Below are 18,523 nucleotides of genomic sequence, written 5' to 3'. Positions count from 1 at the left end.
AAAGACAAGAATATAAATTTTATCTTAGCACAAAGAAGACTTGAGCTCTATATTAGCCATTCCTAATATAGTAAACTTATCTCTAGTTAAACAATGTTTTCTATTTCTTTTCAAAATAGCATCATCAAGATAAACATTTTATTCTCTTTAAATAAAGAGATTGTGCAGGACTGTGCAAGCATATCTTGGGCTTATGAATGACCAGAATTTTACTGAATTGATTCTTTGCTCTCAAGTCTAAAATCAACCATCTTTTAAGACAAAGTATTACGCAGGAAGCCTTTTCTCTTCTTTCTTCTATAAATTGCTGTTGCACAGATAAGTTGCTTCTCCTGTGGCATATTTCATTTTGCCTATTGTAGGATTTCTCTTTATATATGTGTCTTTTCTTCCTCATCTGACTGTTAAGCATTTGATGAGAACTCTTCCTGTCTTAGCCATCTTTGTAAACTCCATATGTGATTTGCATGATAGGTATTAACAAATATTTATTGAGTCAATATGAATTAAGAATTCAAACTGTTAAGATTTACTTATCACAAGAGATTGTTTATATGTAGTAATATTTTAACTCCAATAATACAATTATGTTTTACAATTCAAATGCCGTGGGCTTTTTTTTTCTGATTTGAAATTTGTCCAATATTAATGATCTAATAGTCTGCTCAAATATTATTGAGACAATGTTTTAATAATGATGGAATTAGTTTGTGGCTGCCACCAGAAATTGGAAGAAACATCTCACGGAATAAACTATTAAAGCAAATACAAGAAATGAGAACATCAAGTTTGACCAAGGGATCTATAGGTGTACATAAGTTCCATTCTGTTGCAATTCCCTCTGGAACATAGATATTCATTTTAAAGATGTGTTTCAAAAGCATCTTCTTTGTTAGAGGATAGAGGTCTTTCCAATGCTGAATCTTAGGACTGCAGTCTCTGTTGGAGCAGGCAGTATTAAATGTGCCATTTTCTGCAACACTATTTTTCCTATGCTAGAGACATATTCTGTTACTGTACTGTCCATAGGTGAATGGATTATGTACTTATTTGCAACAGCCTGTAAATGTGAGAAGATAGGAAAATATGAAGTAAAGTTGGTGCACCTATGAAAAAGAGAGTGAAGATATGCCTGTGATAGAGAGTTGTATGACAATGATCTATATTCACAGTTATGAATGTGTAAGTAGAAGGAAAAATTCATATGAAGTTTCAAAAGAAAAGAGAATGTGGGTAGGAAGATTAAAAGATCTAATAACATATGGTTGGCAAATTAAAAATTAAGGACAAGATAGAGATTGAGAGATACTTAAGTATATAAAGATCAACAAGATATAGGTGGCTTGGTACAGAGTAAGTATGAATGAAGAAAATAATTGACAATGAAGTCATTAACTAAAATTTTTCCTTCTTTGATCTCCCCACTGCCCACAAAAAGTAAACATATAAAACATGAGCTTCTGATGAGTAGGACTGCGTTATGTACATTTGCATATGAGTGTCTATAGACCTCAAGAGAGAACAGAACAGAGTTGGGAGCTTAATTGTCTGGGTATGCACTGTAGCTCTTATCCTTTCTGATCCTCGGTTGCCTCATCTATAAAATGAATCTAATAATAGTAGTGTCCTTCTAATACTGATGTGACAAATAAATGAAGTAATACATATAAAGGGGCTTCCCCAGTGGCAAAGTGGAAAAGAATCTGGCCTGCCAATGCAGGAGATGCAAGAGATGCAGGTTTGATCCCTGGGTTGGGAAGATTCCCTGGAGAAGGAAATGGCAACCCACTCTGGTATTCTTGCCTGCAAAATTCCACGGACAGAGGAGCCTGGAAGGCTATAGTCCATGGCGTTGTGAAGAGGTGGCTGCAACTGAGAAATGGAGCTCAATATATATAACTCAATAAATATAAAAGTCTTGAAAAAGTTGTTGCAAGTACTCTACGTACTTATCAATATTAACAAAAAATTAAACAAAGAAATAAAACTTCCCTAACCAATAACTATAAACAACAGAGAAGCACAGTAAACATTAGCTAAACAAAAAAAGTCTAAATTAAACAAGCAAAATGTATCTGTCATTGGTACATATGCATAAGCATACTGAAAGTGACAAAAATAGTGAGATAGACAGGCAGCTAAATAAGACACATATGTAGGCAATAAGCTGGAGAAATAAAAGATGAGAAAAGGCCAGTTTTCTCAAATTAATAGACCCCATTTCCTTTGAAAGTTTTTCTCATTTTTATACAGAGCAAGCAGAATACTAAGCACAAAGAACAAGAAACCAGAGTCGCTTTGATGACCACCTAAGTTAAGGTCTACATTATTTTGAACCCAGAGGCCTGAATAATAATCCTTTAATTCAAAGGTCCGTCCAGTCAAGACTATGGTTTTTCCAGTAGTCATGTATGGATGTGAGAGTTGGACTATAAAGAAAGCTGTGTGCCGAAGAATTGATGCTTTTAACTGTGGTGTTAGAGAAGACTCTTGAGAGTCCCTTGGACTGCAAGGAGATCCAGCCAGTCCATCATAAAGGAGATCACTCCTGGGTGTTCACTGATGCTGGGAAAGATTGAGGCAGAAGGAGAAGGGGACAACAGAGGATGAGATGGTTGGATGGTATCACTGACTCAATGGACATGAGTCTGGGTGAACTCTGGGAGTTGATGATGGACAGGGAGGCCTGGCATGCTCTCGTTCGTGGGGTTGCAAAGAGTCGGACACAACTGAGCGACTGAACTGAACTGAATTCAAACATTTATTCTTTAATAAATTAAAATTATAATCTTTTGAGAATCCTATGTTTTTCTTGGCTGAATTCAGTATATACATTTTTTCCTTTCTTTACTTATAATTGATACTTGGAAAAATCCCTGAAAATATCACCCGTTACAACCTATATTTTAATTCTCATTTCTACTTTCTGAAATCTTCCTTCATGACACTGTCTTTTTAAGTTGGCATTATCTGTTCGCAAATGAAACTATATGATTGGTAAATCACCAGAATTTGTGTAGTGTATTAGTTCAGTTCAGTTCAGTCGCTCAGTCGTGTCCGACTATTTGCAACCCCATGGTGTATTCTAATGGCATTAGTGTATTACTCTAACCATCATTTAAGAAGGAGTATCTTATCTTATTTGCTTCTTAAGCCTCAGATGTCCTGATGCAGATATGTAATTCGATACATATCTTTAACATGATCAGTGGAAGATGTACAAGTGTGAAAAATGCCTGAGATAGCAAGGGTCATGGAAATCTGTGCTGTGATTAAGAAACAAACATTTCCAAAATTACAGGAAATTTCAGCCCCCAATAATCAGAAACTTCAGAGAAGCCAGTTTCATTTATTCCCTAATTCTATTATGATTGCTTAATATAGTATTAGTTTTCATTATACATATTTAAACTGTACACTCATTTTTCATCTAAGTTTTGACAACATAGATTTTTAATGTCCCTTTCTTGATTCCAGTTCAGTTCAGTCATGTCCGACTCTTTGTGACCCCATGGACTGCAGCACGCAGGGCTTCCCTGTCCATCATCAAATCCAGAGCTTGCTCAAACTCATGTCTATTGAGTTGGTGATGCCACCAATCATCTCATCCTCTGTCGTCCCCTTCTCCTGTCTTCTAACTTTGCAATGAGGTCATTTTCAATGAGTCAATTCTTTGCATCAGGTGGCCAAAGTATTGGAGCTTCAGCTTCAATATCAGTCCTTCCAATGAACACCCAGGACTGATCTCCTTTAAGATGGACTGGTTGGACCTCCTTGCAGTCCAAGGGACTCTCAAGAGTCTTCTCCAATTCTACAGTTCAAAAGCATCAATTTTTTGGCACTCAGCTTTCTTTATGGTCCAACTCTCATAACCATACATGGCTACTAGAAAAACCATAGCTTTGACTAGATGGGCCTTTGTTAGCAAAGTAATGTCTCTGCTTTTTAATATGCTGTCTAGGTTGGTCATAACTTTTCTTCCAAGGAGCAAGCATCTTTTAATTTCATGGCTGCAGTTGCCATCTGCAGTGATTTTGGAGCCCAAGAAGATAAAGTCTGTCACTGTTTCCCCATCTATTTGCCATGAAGCGATGGAACTGGATGCCATGATCTTAGTTTTCTGAATGTTGAGTTTTAAGCCAACTTTTTGACTCTGTTCTTTCACTTTCATCAAGAGGCTCTTTAGTTCCTCTTCACTTTCTCCCGTTAAGGTGGTGTCATCTGCATATCTGAGGTTATTGATATTTCTCCTGGCAATCTTGATTCCAACTTGTGCTTCATCTAGCCCCACATCTCTCATGATGTACCCTGCATATAAGTTAAATAAGCAGGGTGACAATATACAGCTTTGTCATACTCCTTTCCTAATATGGAACCAGTCCATTGTTCCATGTCTAGTTCTAACTGGTGCTTCTTGACCTGCATACAGATTTCTCAGGAAGCAGGTAAGGTGGTCTGGAATTCCCATCATTTGAAGAATTTTCCACAGTTTGTTATGATCCACAAGATCAAAGGCTTTAACATAGTCAGTGAAACAGAATTAGATGTTCTTCTGGAATTCTCATGCTTTTTCTATAATGCAACGGATATTGGCAATTTGATGTCTGGTTCCTCTGCCTTTTCTAAATCCAGCTTGAACATCTGGAAGTTCTTGGTTCATGTATTGTTGAAGCCTCGCTTGGAGAATTCTTGACTTATGTTAAATGTTAATATAATGTAGAACTTTGATAAAAATGAGTTGATCAGTTTTTCTCAGTTAGATGATTGCATTTGTTGAAAATTTATGATAAATTCTTTCTCCATTAAAAACAAAATGGTAAACTCACATTCTGTTATCTCTGAGTGTTTTTGCACAGTGCTGACAGAGTACACTCTATTCTGTACATGTACAAAAATGTATCTTCCTGAAAGCTGTAACAATGAAATCCCATTTCTCAAAGTTCAGAAATACATACTATAGTGATTTTCTGTTTTTAGTTCTAAAGAAAAATAATGTTCTTCTAGTATTCCTCCCTTTTTTAAGGATACATTAAAAAAAATGAGTGCCAAGTGAATTACATGGCACTGAGATCCCTGTAAAGAACATAAACAGTCCCTTAAACTTATTTCAATTTGGCATCATGTGTGGCTGACAGAGTTAGTTCTGAGTGAGTGGCTCACTGACCAGACTTCTTCTGGTGCCTAGCAGACCAGGCCAACAGCCATCTCCGAGAGTTTATGGGTTTGCTTTTTTAACAAAAATTAAGCCAGGACCTTGTAAAACTTATGATTGAAACTGGTCATTTTTCTTTTTTTTTTAGTATAAACAAGTTCAAGGGAGGTAGTTTTGTTCTCATTTTTATTTCTGTCTAAAGAGCAGCAAGAAACTTTCTTTCCAGCATTCCCTAGGGGAATACAGAGGAGAAGGAAAGCGTGAATAGAATGCTGAAAACCATTGAGAGACACTGTCTGAGGATTTTTGCAAAGAGAAAATATATTCTCTTGTACTTGGACAATGTGTTGTTATAAGTTCTGCAAATAAGGCTTAAGATTGTTCTCTTGACCAAAATCATCAGTATATTTCTCTCCACAATTAATGTAATATACAGTCCATTTCTTTATCATGTAACATGGCCTTCATTTTCTGTAGCGCAGCAAACCTCAACATATAAGATACTTGCTTTTGTCTAACTAAGGCAGGCTCTCTCCCACCTCTGGGTCTTTGTCCACATTGTTCCTTCTGGTTACAATCACAAGACTTTCCTCCTTCTGCCACCATCCTCCATACAAGCTTTGTGGACACTTATTCTTCACAAATAACCAAAAATTTCCTCTAGGAAGCTTTTCCTGGTGCCCTTTGATCTCCTCCAATGAACCCCATCCATCCTCAACCTCAGCCAACTTGACCTCTTTTCTTTATTGCCCAGTTTAGCTTAATTCCAATGGTTCTTACTATGAAGCTGAATCACACATAAATGCAAGCAAAATCTGTGCTTGTTCATTTATTCTGGGGAGAAGATGCATAGCTCCAGCAAAACTTTTAAAAGATCTATAATTCCTTGATCAAAAGCCAAAACAGTACAAGACAAATAAGTCAAATGGGCATGTTAAAATATACTGCCGCTGAAACTTTTAAGTCAACTAACCCATATTTTCTTCCATCTCTTCATCTATTAGTTCCACAAGACCAGCAGGGATGATGTTTCCTTTCAGTGTCATTAAAGTATTGATTCTGCCAGCATCATCTGGGTATACTTGGTAGGCTTGAGATACGTAGGTTCTATCCCAGGATCAGAATCTCTGGATGTGAGATTCAGAAATCTACACTTTAGATAAACACCTTAGTTGACTATATGCATACTCAAATTTTGCAAATAACTGAGCAGTACCAGTACCAAGGAAATAATAGCAACATGGTAAATGTTTGATGGGTGACCAGCTGACTGAATAAATGAATGAATGCAGATTCTGAGTTCAAAAGAATTGTAACAGCTATTAAGAGAGTAATTTTAGTGAAGTTACGTAAATTAAAGCAAAACCATATTCACGTAAGAGAAAAAACAAAATAATTATGAATACTGGACCACTAAGTATATTATAATTATTATTTATTAACAAGCCAAGAAAATATTGACTTGATATCTCTGTCAGCATACGCTCTAGGTTAGAAGACATTAAAGAAGCATATCATATTCAAATGTAATTCTTCTCCTAAGAAAGAATACTAGGTATATTTAAAAATCAGATTATAAATAAGTACAAACTACTCATTTGCTTTTTAACACATCCATTATTTTTAAGGCACAGTTAATTAAAATAATTATTTTACAACAATGTTGTGACACCAATTGTTTAAAATTCTCTCTAGAATTGATCATAAACACATGTGAGGAGAATGAAGTGTTTTTCATTTGCAGTCTAAAAATGAATAAGACTAAAATTATTCTTTCTCCAGGTGTTTAGTTGAGTTTCTGGGGCAAGTAATAAAACAGCACTTTTGACTCTATAGGGCTTCCCTGGTGGCTCAGAGGGTAAAGTGTCTGCCCACAATTCGCAAAACCTCGGTTTGATCCCTGGGTCGGGAAGATCCTCTGAAGAAGGAAATGGCAACCCACTCAAGTATTCCTGCCTGGAGAATCCCATGGATGGAGGAGCCTGGTAGGCTACAGTCCATGGGGTTGCAAAGAGTCAGACACGACTGAGCGACTTCACTTTCTTTTTCTTTCTTTCTTTTGATTCTTTCAATAAAGAATGAGCAGAACAGTTTAAGCACTTGTATGTTAGTATCAAAAGAGACATATCTAAGCATCCTGCAAATATATGGCACGAAGTAAATGCTCAAGTAAAGGGCTTTCCTGCTGGCTCAGACAGTAAAGAATCTGCAGGGGACCTGGGTTGCGAATGTCTGCTGGAGAAGGGAATGGCTGCCCACTACAGTATTCTTGCCTGGAGAATTCCATGGACAGAGGAGCCTGGTGGGCTACAGTCCATGGGGTAGCAAAGAGTCAGACACAACAGAGCCACTGACACTTTTACTTTGGGCATCCCCTGTGGCTCAGTGGTAAAAGAATCTGCCTGCAATAAAGGAGACACAGCACAAGCCGTGAGTTCGATCCCTGGGCTGGGAAGATCCCCTGGAGAAGGGAATGGCTAAGCACTCCACTAACACTCCAGTATTCTTGCCTGGAAAATCCCATGGACAGAGGAGCCTGGGGAGCTCATTCTATAGGGTTGCATAGTTGGACACGACTTGAAAACTAAACACACACAAATGTTCAATTAATATAGAGAAGGCAATGGCAACCCACTCCAGTACTCTTGCCTGGAAAACCCCCTGGTAGACTGAAGTCCATGGGGTCACTAAGAGTCTGACACAACTGAGTGACTTCACTTTCACTTTTCACTTTCATGCATTGGAGAAGAAAATGGCAACCCACTCCAGTGTTCTTGCCTGGAGAATCCCAGGGACAGGGGAGCCTGGTTGGCTGTCGTCTATGGGGTTGCACAGAGTTGGACACGACTGAAGCGACTTAGCAGCAGCAGCAGCAGAGTTAATTGTTATGATTATACTATCAGCACGGAATTTATAGTCGAGCATTTAATGTTCATATACAATTGTTAGTTGCTAAGTTGTGTTCGACTCTTTTGAGATTCCATGGACTGTATACCCCCAGGCTCCTCTGTCCATGGGAATTCCAAAAAAAAAGGATACTGGAGTTAAGTTGCTATTTCCTTCTCCAGGGGATCTTCCCACCAGGGATCAAACCCATGTCTCCTGCACTGGCAGGTGGATTATTTACCACTGAACCATCAGGGAAGCTTCATGGGTAACTACTTATGGTTGAAATGAGTAAAGGTTCTCAAAAATAAATAAATCATCTACAGAGAAAAAGCACTGTATTAGTTACAGGGTAGTCAATATTTTATATTGTCATTTTCATCAGTTAAAAGCTTTTCACTAAAAAATATAACTAAATCTCATACTTTCTGATAAGTTCACAGTTATTTACCTGTGATTTCTAAAAAACAAACAAACAAAAAAACAGTTTACTCACCTAGTGTCAGCTATCAAAATTGTAGGCAGAGTACTTAGTCCTTGTAACCCACAAACTACTTATTTATGACAGCAATAAAGCATCCTTTTCCAGAATTAATCAGCTGAGGGAATAAGATATGCCTTACATTTATTTTACTAACATTTTATTTCATTTGCTTGGCATCATGCAAAATAGAAATTCTTGCATAACTTTTGGAGGTTAAAAAAAATAAACAGAAAAGTCTACAGTTGAATAGATCAAAGAAATGAATTTCATCCAAGTAACAAGCCAAGAAATTAAAAAATAATACTTTATTAAAAACCTTACATGGAAACTGTCATATGTTGCCATTCTTTACCATAAACATCTGGATATTGACTTGGTCTCTGAATTTCTGGCATCTGGATCAATAATGGCCATATAGTAATCAGCTGTGTTTGCTGAATTCACAAAAGATATCTTTGTTGATATGTCTTTCATATACTTATTAGAAAATGCTTCCTTTCCAGACATATGCCATGCATTGTAGAGAGGTCCCTGCCCTCCTAGAAATGGCAGTCCAATAAGAGGGAATCGTCCATTACAATCCGCTGTGATAAGAAGTCTGATAAAGGTATGCAGAGAGCACAGGGAGAGCACATAGAAGGGGCTCATTACCCAACCTAAAAAACAGAGCTCTATAGTCTGAGCTAAGACAATCAAGTCAGGAAAGAGGTTAAGGTCTTGAAGGACAAATGTTAAGTTGTATGTATTTGCCTCACCCACCATGTTTTGCACACTGCTATTGCTCATATTTATTGAACAGGGTAATAAAAACATTGAGTGAAAAAAAAAATTGAATGAATGTGAGAAAAGATCATGAAGACAGGCTGCGCTTGGGGGCTAAGCCCTAAGTCTCTGACATATTACTAGTTGTCTGGCTCTCCTCTTTGCTCTTAGCATCGTACTCCATCATTATCTTTTTATACTCTATAAAATACAATACCTTACTACTTGCAGTTTGCCTAATGAGACATACTGGGTCTCACTTACAAGCTTTCACATATGCTATTCACTCTTCTTTCTCCAATTTGACTTATTTCTCCAGCTAAATCTAATTTGCCATTTTAATGTCAACTTAGGTCACCTCTTGGAGGCCTCCCCAATCCCCTAAAACTGGTTAGGTCCCCCCATTAATGCCATATTTCTCTTTATCCTTGAACTCACTATGTTCATGGCACTGTAATTGCCTGTTTGTCTGTCTGCTATCTACCCCTAGCTCCAAGGCACATGAGTATAGACATGTGTGAAAACACACATACATTACTGTACTGAAATATCTCTGGAAATATTACCCTAGGACAGCACATAATAGAAAATAACAAATATTTTCTTCATTGAACATAGAACCTTCATCATTTCAGTGGTGGCCAATATTTAGGAGGACCCCCGGCGGTGGGATCATAGGACATTTCTACAGATTACTTCCTGGAGGCAGCATTAGCTGGTTCTAACAATCTTTGCCAATCTACACATTTCCAGGACAGTAGTTCTCTCAGCCCCAGCGTTACTCACTCTGGAGCAGGAATCCTGGGAATTCTTAGACCTAGCAGCATCAAGGTGTTTCTCATCTTGGAAAAATCTAAGACTCTGGAGGCTGACATTAATCTGCATTATAGTCAAGAGATTTCTTGACCCTTATAAGACCTGAAGAAGACACAGAGTGACTTTGTAAGATCATGTCTTTTTCTTCTTGAAATACTTCATCTCAGTTTAAGGATTATAAAATACAAATTTTGTTAAATAAAACAATTCCTTCTCTGTTTTAGAAAGCATAACCACAACAAACATCATAGTCTAAATAAAAGTAATACAACTCCCAAGTTGGAGAAATTATTTGAAAATACAAATAAAACTACTTAAAGCCTTAGGTTTGATATCTAGGTTAAAAATTTAAGAGGCTAGAATCTGCCAAGAGATTGCCTATGTGTTTATTTTCTACCTTGATCCATCCAGAACTGCTGTAAGAAATAAATTTCCCCCTAGTATTTAAACACATATGCTACTGTTCTATCTAGGACCATGCAGCCCAGAGGATCAGAAAAATTAAAAACATTTCACTAAGAATTGAAAAAACTTTTGAAATACCTATAAAAAATGCAGGACTTAAATTTACGTGGGAGACTCAAGAGAATTCTTTTCAATCCGCACTAATTTGTTTTGTCCATAAAATACATACATGGTTTGGGAAGACTTTAATGACTGAAAAAAGGGATTTTGGAATTGGAAAGACTTCATCCTTTTTATCCCTCCTTTTTACTCCTTTTGCTCTTCAGTTTACTTCTGAGTACCTGAAAATTGGGAAAGTAAGGTAACTTGTTCAAGGTCACCCAGAAAAGTAACTAGAGATCCGAGTCTAGAGTTCATGTCTTTTGATTATCAATGCAATTTTACCCAATACATAAAACTGCTTCCCAATAAAAATATTTACCAAAATAAACTTTGTGCCAAAAGATGTTTAATGGCCAAATTATTTTTAAGTTGCTTTTTTGGGTAATTTTGTTTAAACATCTTATTTATCTCTTCCATCTGGATCGATCAAGGTAGAAAATAAACACATAGGAATTTCTTTCAGAGCAAGGCTTTACCATAGCCATAGACAGTTCTACCCTGAAAGCATCATTCATCCCCAACAAATAACAGGGGAATGATAAAATGAGAAGAATATTCCCAAACTATAAATATAAAGTATATTTATAAATATAATGGCAAGATTACAATTATAATCTAAAATGTAAATTAAATAGTTAAACATTATCATTCAGATTTCATGAATACAAACTTTCTATTGGCTTAAAGAAGAGCTATCTTTAAGCCTGTCATTATACTATCTGTAACTGAGAATTAATTGAGTTAATATAAAAAGATCAAAGGAATAAACTTCAGAGAACAAACTAAACCAAGAATGGAAAAAATTAACATGCAAAGTTACTTGACAAAATCATATACAAAATTTATCTCCAGTTGGTAAATCGTTATTTTTCCAGAGTATACTAATATAGTACAGTGTACTACAAATGTCTGAGGCACTAGAAGGGGAAAACCAAAGGGATATTGTAGTAATAAAGTCCCCACGACCACTTCAACCAACACAAATCAGCTTTATGTGACATACCTTGTAAGAATTTTCTTTATAACTACGTATTCTGTTGCCAAGAAATCTCACAAAACTTAAAGTTATTAAACTTAGCCCAACTAGTAATGGGACAAAATCACCATCTGTGTCTTTGAATATGATAAAATGGGAAGTACATAGTATCATTTATCTAGCATTCTTGTCTAAAAAATGTAATTTGAATCTCATCAGAAAGAAATAAGCAGATAAATTAATAAAGAGACATTTCTGAGGAAAACTGACCATGATTTATTTCTGAGGAAAACTGACCATGATTTTTTTTTTTTTAATACTAATGATGAGTGTGTTATAGACTGCTCTCAGTAAAAGATGACTAAAGAGACCTGAGATGCTTTGAGGGAATCTGAACTAAATCCTGCATCCAAAGAAGTAAACAGATAACTACCAATCAGTAAAAGACATTTTGGGGACAGTGATGGTGGAGAGTTGAATTTTAATAGAGGAATATACTAAATTTTTTATTGAATAAATAATAAACATCTTCAGTATGATAAAAATTGAATTAAACAATAAAACATCTTTCATAGTTGTATCGCACTTAATCTTGCCCAATACAAAAATGTTTACAAACTCTTTCTAATTGGATTCATATAACAAAATGGTGAGAACTACAGAAGAGAGGACATTATCCCCATCTAAGAACTGAGGTATAACTCTATTATGTGATTTGCCCAAGTTTAGGCTAGATTATGCTACTGTCAACTTGGTTAATCTGAGAACTATGTTTCTTAGAATCTCCTTTGTACTGTTTCAGATTAGAGTTGGCCCAGAGAGGACTTTGCATGAGACTTGATGGAAATAAAGCATGGTCTAGCTCTCAGATTAGCAGGAAGTATAAAGTATGGTCTGGCTCTCAGATTACCATTAGACATGGTAATGCTCAGGGTCAGAGGTGTCCAGCACCTCTCAGCTTGTCCTCTTTCTACTCTGAATCTGGCTTGCTTCCCCCCATGCTAAGTATGTGTCCAGACTCACCGCTAGATGCTTGACTGCACAGCCCCAGGTGACATCGTTACAGCTTTCTGAGATCTCTTCTGCTGTGGTCCACTTTGGATGTACCTGATTTCTCAAATTTCCCTGCTGGCTCCAGTTTCTCCACCACCAGACTGGGGTTCAAGTATATGTGTTACTGACCCTTCCTCTGATTATTCACCTTCATCTTCCAGAACGTCACTTCCCAAACTCATTTTATATTTGTGTAAGGTGTAATATGTATAAATAAATCCCTATTTCCATAATATTCATCAAGCTTTTGTTTCCCTGACTGAACACTGACTGAGGGAACCAAGTTGGCTTTACGGATAGTGAAGCCAGATTTCACTATTTAAGTTTCCACATCTTCTGATTCCGGGCTTCCCTTGTGGCTCAGCTGGTAAAGAATATGCCTTCAATACAGGAGACCTGGGTTTGATCCCTGGGTTGGGAAGATCCCCTGGAGAAGGGAAAGGCTACCCACTCCAGTATTCTGGCCTGGAGAATTCCATGGACTGTATAGTCCATGGGGTCATAAAGAGTTGGACACAAGTCCAGAGCTCTTTCTGGTAGATCATAGTATATCCCTAAACCCACAATTAAATTTTTCTTTTCAACATTCGATGTGGTGGTGGCTAGGTATTTTTTTTTAACTCCAAATATTTGTTGCTATTTTTCAGTCTCTCAGGTGTGTCTGACTGTTTGTGATCCCATGGACTGCAGCACGCCAGGTTTTCTTGTCCTTCACTTCCTCCCGGAGCTTGCTCAAACTCATGTCCGTTGAGTCGGTGATGCTGCGTAACCATCTTGTCCTCTGTCGTCCTCCCCTTCTCCTCCTAGCCTTCAATCTTTTCCAGTATCAGGGTGTTTTCCAATGAGTCGGCTCTTTGCATCAGGTGGCCAAAGTATTGGAGCTTCAGCCTCAGCATGTGTTCCTCCACTGACTATTCATACCAGCAAAAATCAGCAAAGTTTTATTTTTTAAAGGTTTTCTTTTTTTTTTCTTTATTTTATTTTATTATTATTATTTTTTTTACTTTACAATACTGTATTGGTTTTGCCATACATTGACATGAATCAGCCACGGGTGTACATTGAGTCCCAATCCTGAACCCCCCCTCCCACCTCCCTCCCCATATCATCTCTCTGGGTCATCCCAGTGCACCAGCCCCAAGCATCCTGTATCCTGTATCGAACCTAGACTGGCAATTCATTTCTTACATGATAGTATACATGTTTCAATGCCATTCTCCCAAATCATCCCACCCCTCTCCCTCTCTCACAGAATCCAAAAGTCTGTTCTATACATCTGTGTCTCCTTTGCTGTCTCGCATACAGGGTTTTCATTACCATCTTTCTAAATTCCATATATATGTGTTAGTATACTGTGTTGGTATTTTTCATTCTGGCTTACTTCACTCTGTATAATCGGCTCCAGTTTCATCCCCCTCATTAGAACTGACAAAGTTTTAATAAGAATAAAAAGGTTACTGTAAGCCCTAAGCTGATAAAAAATCTTACTGAAGTATTTTTTTAGTGAGATCAAAATGTAATCATTTATCAAAGAATTAAAGGGGAGAAAAGTAAAAAATAAATGTATACATAAAGGTGATTTTTATTCTAGTTAGTAAATTCTGAGCTGCAAGGAGCTTTATAAATAAATTATAGAATGGAAAATTGAGCAATGAAACAATGTGTCCACAACATTCAGATTATTGAAGACAGAAATGGGGTTAGAAGAAACATATTTTATCTCTTAGAATATTATTTGAGTGTATTTAATTCCAGAAATTAACTGATGCATTTCCCTTTATTAAGGCTTGGCTCTATGGTGGGTGGTTATAAGATCAAAGCTCAAATTGTGACTTTTATTAGTACCTGTGACCTTGTGTGAAGTATTGTACTTCAATTTTCTTATATAAAACAAGGTATCTGGTGCATAGTGTATATTCAGCATATAACAAATATTAATTGTTAGTAATAATTTAGCCGGCTTAGGTATCTTCAATATTGAAAAAAAATGGTTTCTATGGGCTAGAAACTTAGAAATTAGCGGGAAAGATCATAGACATTGTTATGTGGTTATCTTACCATGGGTATGATCTTTCCCACTAATTTCTAAGTTTCTAGCCTATAGAAACCATTTTTTAAAAATGTGGATTATTTGTTATTTAGTCGCTAATTTGTGTCCAACTCTTTTGTGATGCCATGAGCCGAAGCCCTCCAGGCTCCTCTGTTCATGGAATTTTCCAGGCAAGAATACTAGAGTGGGTAGCCATTTCCTTCTCCAGGGATCTTCCAAACCCAAGGATCGAACCCACGTCTCCTGCATTGGCAGGCTGGCAGTCAGATCTGTGGATATTTACAGGTTGTTATGAATCTTTGTCTGGGACCACAAAGCATCCAAACTGACCTGAGAATGAGTGTGACGTCGCACTTCTCTGGGAAATCAGTGTAGGGAGATTTATAGGAATGATTTTAGGACTGATTCCTGTGGCGGACTGAAGGAAGCAGTACTAAGCAGAAGGAGAAGTTGGGCTCACACGCAGTCACAGTGACCATATCAGCTAATTTCAAGTGAAAGCCCTGGATAGTCTCTCAGAACTGTCCTGAATTAGGGCAAGTAGTCTCGAATATATTCCTGTACTGACTCACTGGATGCAATCTGTCTGTAGGAAGGAGCAGTGACCTTGAATGATATGATTTTCTTCAGCCACACACAGGCATACTCAGGGGACCATGGCTACAAGCTGTTAGGGTGCAACCTTCCCAGCAGGTGGGAGGAGGAGTGCTTCCGAGGGGAGCCACAGGTGAGCACATCACAGATTACACTATAGCAGGTGTCATAGAAGACTTTCTGGAATAAAGGAAAGTCTTAAAGGTTTAGAGTGAGTGAAGTCGCTCAGTTGTGTCTGACTCTCTGAGACCCCATGGACTATAGCCCACCAGGGTCTTCCATCCATGGAATTTTCTAGGCAAGAGTACTGGAGTGGGTTGCCATTTCCTTCTCCAGGGGATCTTCCCGACCTAGGGATTGAACCCCGGTCTTCCACATCACAGGCAGACACTTTAGAGATGCATCCAAAGTTGGATTCATGTGTATAGGGTGAGGATATAGAATTACTTTTAATCAGTATGTGTCTAGAGCATGAGGAAGATCTATTTAAAATTCTTTTTTGGTTTATACAGTGTGGCCACAACTATTATAAGAATTTTCAAAATTAAATTTCTATTAAGATAAAATATTTTTAAAAACAAAACTTAAGAAGAGGCATGGATGGTTAAGAGAAATTTCAAGTAGTTTCTGGACCATATTCACAATGAGGGGTTATCTGATTGTTCAGGGCAGCATGGTAGTAATAGCTGAATAAGTAGCTAGGATCAAGTCATGATGAGTTTTAGGTGGCAGACTTTACCTGTAGATATCTGAACACTGTTGAAATATGTGAAGGATGGCAGAGACCAAGTCAGATTATCTTTCAGAAAAAATCTTAATAATAGCTTGGAAAATATATTTGAGAGAATCAAGACTGTAGGCAGGAAGGCTTTATAATAGTCTGGGTGTTGGATGACAAGATCTGCATACTACTACCTCTCCAGAGGAAGTATTTAATAATTTCATGTTGATTGTGTGTTATTTCACATGATCTATCTATCACAACACTCTCACATTATTGTTTTTTCTTATTTATATTCTCCTGGGTTCTATAGCTTTTATTTTCTATCTGAGATTGAATTTTCCTTAGAGGATAAAAGAAAAATACATGTATTACATGTACATTTGTAAGCTCATCAATCTATTCACAACATTTATTTTTAATCTAGAGTAAACATCTAGAGTATGAGAAAGATATTAAACCTTTTTTTTTTTTTTTGGTTTATATAGTATGACCACAACTATTATAAGAATTTTCCAAATACAATTACTATTAAGATAAAATACTTTAAAAAAGAAAGCTCAAAAATTTCTGATTTTAATTTCAAAGAGGAAAAAATATAGAAAATGTAAAAATAGAAAACAAAAACCTGTCATGAATGTCATAGTTTTGATATTAGTTGGAATTTAGTTTAATTTGAGCAGGTCAATTTTCCAAAGCCTCATCCAAGTTTATTCATTTTTATATGTATCTAATAGTACCTGGCTCAAAAGTCATTGTAAGGATTAAATGATTATAGTACAAAAAAAAATTTAATAAATTATAAAATACTTATATATAAGTGCATTAATTCCTTTAAGAATTTATCACAGCGAGGCATCCTCTCTTCTCTTCAGAGAGAAGAGAACCTAGCACAGAAGATGCACCGTAAGCAAAGCTGGACATCTGCAGTCCCGACTTGAGGCCACCCATGGTGTTACTGGACTTGGAGAATCAGTGTGGGGCATGAGTGAGGAGACAGGTGGGGAGGTTCTCTTTTCAAGCTTCTGTTTGATTTTCTTTAAAAGACTGAATAATAACGCCAGTTTATAGTATGCTTATTTCAACTAAGCTTTCACCAGAGAGGCATTATGTTTTAATGAGCTTTAATTTCTCAACTGATGCCAATGTGAATCTTAATATTTAACTACATAAGAAGGTGATGATTACAGATCTGTTTTCTGCTCGGTCTTGGCAGGAAAGAGGGCCAGAGCCACCAGCTTTATTACGGTAGCATTACAGAGTGCAAATTACACAGAACCAGCAGGACTCAAACATCCCATGCTTAAGTCTTTCTCCTTCCTTGGGCAAAAATACTGTAGATTTCTGAACCTCAGCTTTGTTTTCTTTAGAACCAAAGGTTTAGAATTAAATGATTAAGTTCCTTCTGGACTTGTAATTCTGGTTCTCAACGTTCACAATTCTCTCAAGGGACAAAAATGGAGATCTCAGAGTGCACACCTCACTTTAGCTTTCTGATCACAGATCTGCATCATTTGGGTCAAAATTACAAAGATGCTCAAGGACCGGGAAATGCTCAGTGAGGGCAGTGGGCCTGGAAGAGGAGACAAGCGTGCCTTCCTCAAGCAGATGCCAGAATGACAATCATACTATGCATCCTGAAGCCTACTTCAGAGGCCTCCAACACCCCTAAACCTGTACCCTTAATACCACCCCATCCTCATAAGCATGTTCACACACACACACACACACACACACTGAGAGACGTTTTGGAAAAGAACCAAAACAAATTCTTCAGGAGCCTAGAAAAAGACTAGACTAATTATTTGCTAGTCCTATTGTCAGTCTGTCTGACATTAGCCAAGTTTCATATAGTTTCAAGTTTCAACTCAAAACATTTACACAAGAGTATCCCTGATGTTTTACAGTGGTTTTTCTTGTTATAAAACTCTCAAAATATTGACCTCCTTGGAAACATTTCTTCTCACACTCCATTGGATTTTATAAATGTCTTTTCTTTTGTTTCTTGAGTTGCCATATGCACACCCTCAGTCCCCACCATGAGACTATCAACTCCTTGGATCAATTTCACATCTTCTGTTGTAGTGATATCATCACTGTTTGTTAAGAAAATGATTATTATATCTCCAAGGATTCAATCCCATATATAATCCATTAAAATAAAATGAGGTGCATTCATAAAAGAGTTATAGATTTAAACTCCTGAAGGAAGGCATGTCATGTCTCAGAAATATAAGCAAGCAGCAGAAACAGTTGAACTATGAGGAGATGGCCACACAGGGTGGAATACAAGCATCAGGTCTTGGTAGCTGTCACTGCATTTTGCTTGAAGCAGGGTGCCAGCCCTTTCATGCCTACACTTGTGTTTCCAAGACCAGGGTAGAGTAGCCATAATATCAAGAGTTTAAAATCACTGCAACTCTAATTAACTGTTTATCTAATTTACAGAACTGAGTCACACG

General features: G+C 37.1%; 1 protein-coding gene across 2 annotated transcripts in view; it reads right to left on the bottom strand.

Annotated features, from left to right (window-relative positions):
• Positions 1 to 18,523, bottom strand: part of ANGPT1 (angiopoietin 1) — a 296,850-nt gene that overhangs the window by 24,942 nt on the left and 253,385 nt on the right. The gene's annotated exons all lie outside the window — the stretch shown is intronic.

Source organism: Oryx dammah, unplaced genomic scaffold (genome assembly GCF_014754425.2).
Source record: "Oryx dammah isolate SB20612 unplaced genomic scaffold, SCBI_Odam_1.1 HiC_scaffold_19, whole genome shotgun sequence".
Taxonomy (NCBI): domain Eukaryota; kingdom Metazoa; phylum Chordata; class Mammalia; order Artiodactyla; family Bovidae; genus Oryx; species Oryx dammah.
The sequence above is the reverse complement of the archived record's forward strand: the minus strand, read 5'-3'. Positions and strand labels throughout refer to the sequence as shown.